A 9,100-nucleotide genomic window follows, 5' to 3' on the forward strand; every position below is an offset into this window, starting at 1 on the left:
CCAACGGAGTTCAAATGCAAATGTGAGTAGTAAATAAATTAATTATTTAATATAAGTAATATATTATAGTCATTATTTAAATTGTTAATTAAAAGCACTGCTATTCTTTCCAATATTGATTCGTAATTGATCGGGAAATTAATCAGAGTTATTTGTTTTGAAACTAAGCACGGTAATGTGCACATGATTTTTTTTTTTTTTTACTGAACTATTCTTAAATGTATGTTGTATAAATAATTCGAGAAAACAAACAAAAAATAGTGAACACGAATTAAAAAGTTATTATTGATGCAACTGAAAGCCTTTATCCTTTCAAATTAATATATATAATAACTATAAATGTACGCTCATATGCATACAAAAACCTACTTTATAAACTAGTGATCAAAAGACAATCAGTTGTGTTGCGAAAAACTGCCTAGATGATACTTGTAAATTTCCACTATTTTCTATATTTTTGTTTTTATCTATACTAAGGAACAAGATAGTGAAGTTAAAACATATGACCGGAAGTTTATATAGTGTACATACTATACATACGTACGTATATATTATAGGACTGTTTGATGACAATGTTGAATTAAGGATTTTATTGTCTGTTTAATAATTTTATTTTATACTACTCATATTAGTATGAATTTCTTCATTCAATATTGCAATAATTTATTGTTTAGTAGTTTATCAGTTCCTTTACTAATAATAGTAGTATGATAATCTGTCGATATTTATCATCGTTAAGTTTTCGTATCATCAATATTATTTCTATTTATCATCTAGGAATATACTAATTTTGAAATATTATTTTATACTATTTAGTTATTACATTAAGAATGATGGCTATGTTTTGAATAATTTTGGAATCTGTCTTTACATGATCGAAAACTGTCTTTATTTTTAAGTTTTTAATGTTAAGTTATTTTTCGTTCTCAGAATTATGCGTCATCACTTTATCATCTTCTATTACAGAATTAAAAAAAAATGTTAAAAATAAAATAAAAACTCTAACACAAGTGCACATCAAAGGTGGTATTGTCCTGAAACATCAAGGGCAACAATCGGATCTTGTTTTGTGAACAATCACATCGGATTGTTTATGCTCTAAAAATAAGGTTCTGTATTACCTATCAGTTTTTTAAATTGGAATTCCAGGATCTATTATAAATTAATGAGAAAATTTTGTTATTTATTATAGTGCATGCTCGACTATCATCATTATCTGGTTGATCAGTATTAGTTTACAAAAGAGTCATTAGATTGGATTCAGAACTCAACGATGAACACCGCTTATCAGTAAGGACTCTTATTTATATTAATTAATTTAACTAATTAACTTAATTATAGTTCTATATAAATTTATTTATTGAATTTTAATATTTCGTGACTGCCATTAAATCGTTTGGATTAAAATTAGAAGTTATTTTTATAAGTTTGGTTCTTATTTAGATTTATTAAGTTTAAGTATTTATCTGTTTAGTTTTTGTTTTAAGCCTTACAATATTTTATTGTGAGGAGTTCTCAATTCTTCAAATTTATAGTAGAATTTGAACTTGTCCAAGACTATTACTGGTATTTAATAATTATGGACTGTGAAAGTTGAGGTATTTTATTATATAACAAAATGAAATAGTTTCTTTAAAATATAGGAATTTATTTATTAATATAAGAATATTATAATATATATAATGTAATATATTCTTAATATTATAATATAAGAATATATTAGTGCTCCCGAACAACACAGTAAGAAAACACCCCCGTTCCAAAATAAGCAATAGTGATATCTATTTTCCTTACATTTTATTAATCTGAACTAATTTTATTATTTTTTGTTGTATAATCAATCTCCATACAAATAAATAAAGCAATAAATCCATTATATTGGATGTATGATTTAATATAAAAAATAATCAAATAATTGTAACTGGGTCCGACAGACCCACCTGTCGCGTTGCAGGTTAACATGAGTTTTTTCAGATATGGGTGTGTCCTTGAAAAAGTAATAACACTATGTGAATATATATTGCAAATAATTGAAATCAACCTTTCACAAAAACGTTGTATTGAATAAAATTCATTTTCCGCATGGTAAGTGCATTATTCAAAAATTGAAGTAGAGGAACTTGTATGGAAAATTCAGTATTTAAGCCCGGTCAAACTACTTTAATCAGGATAAGACCCTGCTGATATTAAATACTATTTATATATAAACCATTGATGGTTATGGTAAGACTACAAGTGGCATATCACTTGTAGTCTGTTCCTGTGGGATATCACGTTTTAAAGCAAACTCTGTCCTGGCTAATAAAAATACTTTACATGAGTTGTACTCGCTTCGTGAAACAATGTTATTTAAAGATAATGCAGCTAGACAGTAACAACCGTTTGAGTCTGCAATATAATTTGGTAACGCAGAGTAGAAAAATATTGGAGAGCTTCGGAATGTTTGACCCGATACTACTTAATGATCCGGTAAGTATCAAAATTAGAATGGGGGAGATCTTGGATTGATATAGAGAATTTGTCAAGGATTAAGACCTCTTGTTATTACGAGAATCAACCTATAACCCGTGGTACGGTAGGGTCTTCATTAAAACAGATGCTCTTCAAAGCTACCTAAAAATCAGTTGCCCTATAACTCACTTGAGAATAATTGCCCAACTACGACTTTCGGGTAAATATGCAATTACTTTAAGTGTCAGTCCACACAAATATACTTTGGCCCCACAGAAGCTTTGTCCAGCTTGTGATGGAACGGCACTGGAGGATTGTTTCCAGTTTTTGACAAATTTCCCCGCGTATCATGAGAACCGAATCCCATACATGCCGCAACTAAGCGATATTAGCCGATATCAGTTGTATGAATTTCTCTCTGTACCCTCTGAATTGGACCTTATATATGTAACATATGTTTTTTATATAAGTAACACAAAACCTTTTGCTTAGAGCTGGACACCTATCGTCCCAATAGGAGGTATAGTTTTTATTTTGTTTTCTTTTTTAATATTATTAAATATGAAGTGACGTTTTTGTTTTACTGTTTTATTCTAACGAATGTGGACAGCCCATTTTGGGTTTATTGTTTGTTATTTTTTTATATAAACGATCTTTAACTCATCATCTTTGTAAAATTACTACAATTGATTATCTATTTCATGTATTTCTCAGGCTAACTCTATTTGTTATATTAAACATTGAAATGGAGAGTTTAATAAAAATCGTTTGAACTGTTGTTGAGAAAATAGTAAAAAGTGTAAAACAGATGATGTTAACTGCCACTTTGGGTTAAATCACATTCCAGTCATATATCTACATTAAATTAGCAATTTCAATATCATACCACTTTTTGAGCAAGGCTGTTTAGTGGATAGGGTGGTCCTTAAACGAAGTTAAAAATAAAATTCATATTTTTTTTCGGAACATCCAGTAATTTCGATTTGTATGAAAAATAATTACAGTTTTTAGGATTATCAGACTTAATTTTAGGATTTGCTGCCACCTCTTTAAGTATATTTTGTTATTTTTAAGAAAAAGATTATTCCAAATGAAATCATCCAAGGGCTCAGATTTTTATGATTTTTTGCCCATTTGTAATGCCAATTAAATAGATTACAAATATATTTTTTAAAACACATTTTTCAAAATTTGCAGAAATAGTTGAATTTTATCATGTTTTGGGACACAAAAAAGCTCGTAGATTTACTACAGTGTATGCTAGTGTGATGTTTTATAGCTATTTTTGAAATTTATTGTTTGTGCATTTGATATTTCATGATTTTTAATTCCTGTATTTCAACCCAATGTAAACAAAATGTCAAACTACCCATGTAAAAAATATATAAAATGATACAAATCGAACTCTGTTAGATAATTTTAATTCTGAGATATAAGACAACGTATCTCCCATTCCAATAAGTTTTACTTGCCTCCAAATTTCGCAGATTTACAGTTTCTTGTTAACTCGTTTTTCCTACGGTACCCAAACGTTTGAATTTGATAAAGAGTATTTATGAGTATTAAATGTGTCAAGCTGTTCATTGAAAGCTTAGAAACAAATTCAATCTCTCCAGTAATTGAGAAAAAAATTTATTATATAAAACATGTAATGTTATATTGTAAGATTATATAAATTTGTAACTTCGATAAAAAAAATATTAATATTAGATTACCCAAAGATGGGGAAAACATCCCGAAACGTTGTTAGGTTGAATAAAGATGGTTTAAGTAATATTGTGTCGGACATATTTTCCCTTTATTACCCAAATGCATAAATATAAAACTTCCCAGAAAATAATCAAGAATTTTAATTCATCTTTCTAAAACAAAAAATATTCAGAAGTCTTGAAAGCTTAAGCATTTCAGTTCAACAAGGCACGTTACAGATTCCCTAATATCAACTAATCTTATTATTTAACTTGAAACAAGAACTTTAAGAAATCTAATTTTGACCACTGTGTGGAATTCGTTTTTGGTTCAGCGCTCCAAAAACGAATTATTGGTTGTAGATCTGTTTAATAGCAGCCACGAATTTTTGGTAAAAAACGGAAGAGTAATTCTTTTGTTGAAATATAGTAAGTACGTGGAACTACGAAAGAATAATAATGTATTAAGAATAAAAATAATAGGAATGAGAATAATAAGAATAATATTAGTAACGAAAGAGTAATTTAAAAAAAAAATTACTCTTTCGTTACTAATATTATTCTTATTACGTTCCTATTATTATTATTATTATTATTACTGTTATTCTTATTACATTATTATTCTTACTACGTTATTATTCTTTCGTAGTTACAAGTACTTACTATATTTCTATATAAGAGATATAAGATACTCTTCCGCTTTTTACCAAAAATTTGTGGCTGCTATTACACAGATCTAACTCCAAATTACTACAGAATAGAGCTGTCTCCTCTTTTGCTGAAAACCCTTTAATTTCAAGCTTTCGCCAGTAAATATTTATTTTCTGAATTTGAATATGGTTTTTCCATACTTATTGAACGACATATCGCTGCTATGACTGAATCGTGGCCCATGTCACAAAAAAAGTTTTTTTATTTTGTGTTTGAGGTAATTCATAGGTTTTACTGTCTAGAGTAAATTTGTAACAACTCTAATAGCTTTAGGAAAGTCAGTAGGACTCGATAAAGAATTCAATCGCAGTCTACGGTACTATCTTTGAAATACGTCCAGTTCCTTATAAAAGTAAAAAAAAAATTTATCACATTACCATTCTTCAAGCAAAGTAGCATTATCTATTTGCTTTAATTGAGCATCCCTAAATATGCCTTGATCAGATGATAACAAGATGCCATCCACATGACATAATAAAGGCATATAAATATCTGTTTTTACTACAGATTGATTATTAAGACTCCTATATTTTTTTTGTTTTTCTAATTTTGATTAAACATTGGCTTTATTTCAATCCTTAAAAAATATAAAGAAGTTAGGCAGGGGAGGTGAACTAGACCAGCAATACGTACTTTCCTTGTGGGATTGCATCCTTTCTCTTGAAGGGGCCAACTAAAGAATTAGTGGTAGATTTTATATTAGAGCTCGACTACCATCCTTTAGGACCTCTGCACGTCTTCCTTACCGAACTTTTAACTACAACATGATAATTCTTATAATTTTGATTAGGTGTGCACGACTGGTTCATAATGCGTGCCGCAAGCGAGCTCCACATATTGACGCGTGTCTCAGCTGTAATACCATCTCGTCTATACCCTGGCAGCTTTATATTAATTTATTCTATAAGATAGTAATTTTTTTAGCTATATTAAATATGCCTAAAATGACTTTTTTGTTTTATCAGTATTTCTTGCTTTTATATGAGGGGTCTAACTGGAAAACTTACGTTCTCCACTTCACCAAATTTTATAGTTAACATGAAGAAACTATAAAAAAATAAATAAAGTTTTATAGAAATTATAGGCTTTTCATGTTAACCATAATATTTGCAGAGAATGCGAATTTTACAATTAGACTTTCATATACCCCGAGCTTGAGTTGAGATTGAGTTTTTTCTCCATTTGGTTATGCTTTGTTAATTATAAAGGTTAAATTATGAAAACGTTAAAAAAAAACAAAAAAAAAAAAAAAACAAATAAAATTTGTTTGCCGATTTAAGTCTTATACTATTATTTTAAACAAACCTTTTTGTATGACAACTATTAAGATGGAGTTAAACCACGACATATATTTAGGTTAAAGACTTAAAAACAGAATAATTTGAATAGTCAGACTCCACATCATTTGTGTCGGCCAATTCCACCTCACTAATTAAAGGTTCCTCTAAAATTGTATTATTCTACATACTTTTCAAGTAACTAAGTTTCGTGAGGTGAACACAGCACTATAAGTTCTTAAATAATAAATACACACAGAGCAGCCCAAGTGACTAATGAATTGGCTAAGTTTATGCCAAATATTGGTGGACAAAGAAAAAATCAGAGGAAGCTTCCGGCTAATGCACTGATCTAGGCAGAACCCTGCCTTATATATTTGTAAAGGTATCGGTCTGTTCTGCGAGTTAACGAACGCTATATTATTTAACAGCTATTATTATAAATAGACTATCATTATAAACTATATAGTATAAACTATAGACATCTGGCACATTTCGACAGACACTGACCATAGAGGAAGTGACCTTTCTATGGTATTCTATACCAATGTAAAAGACAAAGCAAGGGTTGACACATGCAGCAGGTACAAGCTGCCATCTCACAATGGACTTGCATCAATCTAACTATTTTATGGTTAACACATGTAAGTCAGTTCTCACGAGTCCTTGGGTCATTCCAATTTCTTGGAAAGGGGGCACCCTGTTCAATTCAGGCCTTCCCCTTCTCCCCCCCTTCAGATACTTTACTTTTAAATCTCATAGGCTCTCTACCTCCCCCACCTAGTCTCCTAAAATTATCCGATTGGTCAAAACCCCCTCTCTTATTTCCTTATTCTTACTACCCCCTCTTCTGCAGAGTACATATATATTTTCTAGACTAGATAGCTAAGTAAGATATAAGTTAGAAGATAGAGACTGAGTAACATGTAGTTCTTGTAAATATATTAGAATAAAGTCATTTTAGTCTTCACTGATTTTTTATGTTATTTATCTTGCGTGTTGCTCGAGCTTTTCGCTTTAAGTTCTGAGATGCTGTATTAGAAATTACACTTGGTTAACTTCACTGCTGGCTGATTGCAGCCTAACCGCTATTGGCGTTTCTCCAATATTCCCACTTTTCAGGGCAAGTAACTATTATTTTAATGAAAATATGATTCTTTGGGTTTTCGGTTTTATCTTTTCTTTACAAATTTATACTCGATCTTGGGCCTGTTCTGTTGGGAACTACCTTTGATGAGCTTTCCACTTTTTCCAGGTTAAGCAGCCCGCGATTTATTCATCTTGGATTAAGAAATTGCAAGCGTTCTTACCAATTCTCAAATACTTTTTGTTGGTCCTATAATAGAGTCACATATAAATTCCTTGGTTCTGTTCCTCTTTTCTCGAAAGGTAGTTTCTTAATTCATTAACCCATAATCCGTTCAAAAAGGCAATTTCTTCACATTCCCACGACAAACTTGTTGCTCTGGGACAGAAAACTTACGTTTCCAATAATAGACAAGTAAAATTGTAAGTTAACCCAGAGGTAATTGTACACTAATTTCTTTCAGGGTATTCTAATCTAAAATTACATTCAAAAGGCGATAGTAAAAAGTTTGTAGGCCTAATATGCGAGTTTTTTTTTTTCAAAATGGCCGCATTTTATCTTTTACGTTTATAGCCAATATCCCCCTAAAGTATTACAAGTGGCTTGGATATGTAAAAGGATTAGAAAAAATTAAAGAATTTGATTGCGCAAATATTGGTATATTACAATAAATGAATGGAGGTTTATTTCATCTTAGAAACGTAATGTTACAGGATTCGGTGTTCAGTGCCAGGTGTAGTGGAGTGCATTTTGTTTTATACCTATAAACCCATGACATCTTTATGTCAAATAGTTCCACAGATAACAAGCTTTTGTCAAGTTATGACTCATTTTTAATGTATGCAGCAAAATGCCAAAATTGTGAAATAAAGTTTATAAGCTAAGCTGTAGGAATAAAAATACCATGGATTAATTATATTTCACCTAATAATGTGATAATTCAATAATAATCAACTAGCTTGAAAAAAAATATTAGTGTTTGAAAAATATATCTCCAAAAATATTGAACATACGGGATTTCTTAGGGCTCAGTTTTTAGCTGGCTAGATGTAACATAAAGTAGTTTATGATGATTTTTCTAAGAATAGTAGTTTTCATGTTATTTGCCAAAATATATTCACAAATGTTTGCTCCTCGTCATTTTGAAAAAAAAATATTGGAGTTTGAAAAACTATATCTTTGTTTTACTTCTGAATACAAGAAACTCATTAAAAAAGTAAAATCTTTTCATTGTAAATAGGTGTACAGGTATACGAAAATGCACCCCATTACCCCTTGCACTGGTCACTGTATTCCTGTAACATTACGTTTCCTATCAAAATTAAAGATGAAATGTACCTCCATTCACTTCTTGTAATGTACCAATATTGAATCCTTTAAATTTTTCTAAGTTACATGTTCAAACTACTTGTAATAAATTAGGCTGCATCGAGCAACTTGTAATACATTTACTTAAGTAAAGCCTGATCTTAACAAATGAAACACAAGCTTCCGAATGTTGAAGAAGGAAGAAGTGATAATGTGCAGGCTTAGAATTGCTACCTTTTAAGAGGTTTTGAACTGCCAAAATGAGAAAAGTGTAACAACACAACACAAAAATGCCAACAGTTCAGAAAAAAGAATAAATAGGATTGCCAAAAACTTTTTGGGAAGTTATGGTAAATAATGAAGTAAACGTCTCTGGTGTAATTCTTAAAGAGCTGAGGCAATATATTACAACAGAATCTAATTTGTTTGTATATATTTGTCCTATATATTCATTAGAGATAAATATTATACACAATTAAACTTACTTGTTAAAATATGAGAAATTAATACTATAATAAATAATATGAAATAACATGAGAATGTGTATATATATGTATGTATGTATGTATGTATGTATA

The 9,100-nt window shown here is 29.8% G+C and overlaps 1 long non-coding RNA gene across 1 annotated transcript in view; it reads left to right on the forward strand.

The window, feature by feature from the left end:
• The first annotated feature begins 1,012 nt into the window (after nt 1-1,012).
• The window catches only part of LOC136796211 (uncharacterized), a 10,376-nt gene continuing 2,288 nt past the window's right edge, over nt 1,013-9,100 (forward strand). The window contains exons 1-2 of the long non-coding RNA XR_010843906.1: nt 1,013-1,109; nt 1,193-1,290. This is a non-coding gene — a long non-coding RNA (uncharacterized lncRNA). The remainder of the gene's footprint in view (nt 1,110-1,192; nt 1,291-9,100) is intronic.

This window comes from Halyomorpha halys, unplaced genomic scaffold (assembly GCF_000696795.3).
Source record: "Halyomorpha halys isolate HHAL.00 unplaced genomic scaffold, Hhal_1.1 Scaffold2068.1, whole genome shotgun sequence".
NCBI classification, from domain to species: Eukaryota; Metazoa; Arthropoda; class Insecta; order Hemiptera; family Pentatomidae; genus Halyomorpha; species Halyomorpha halys.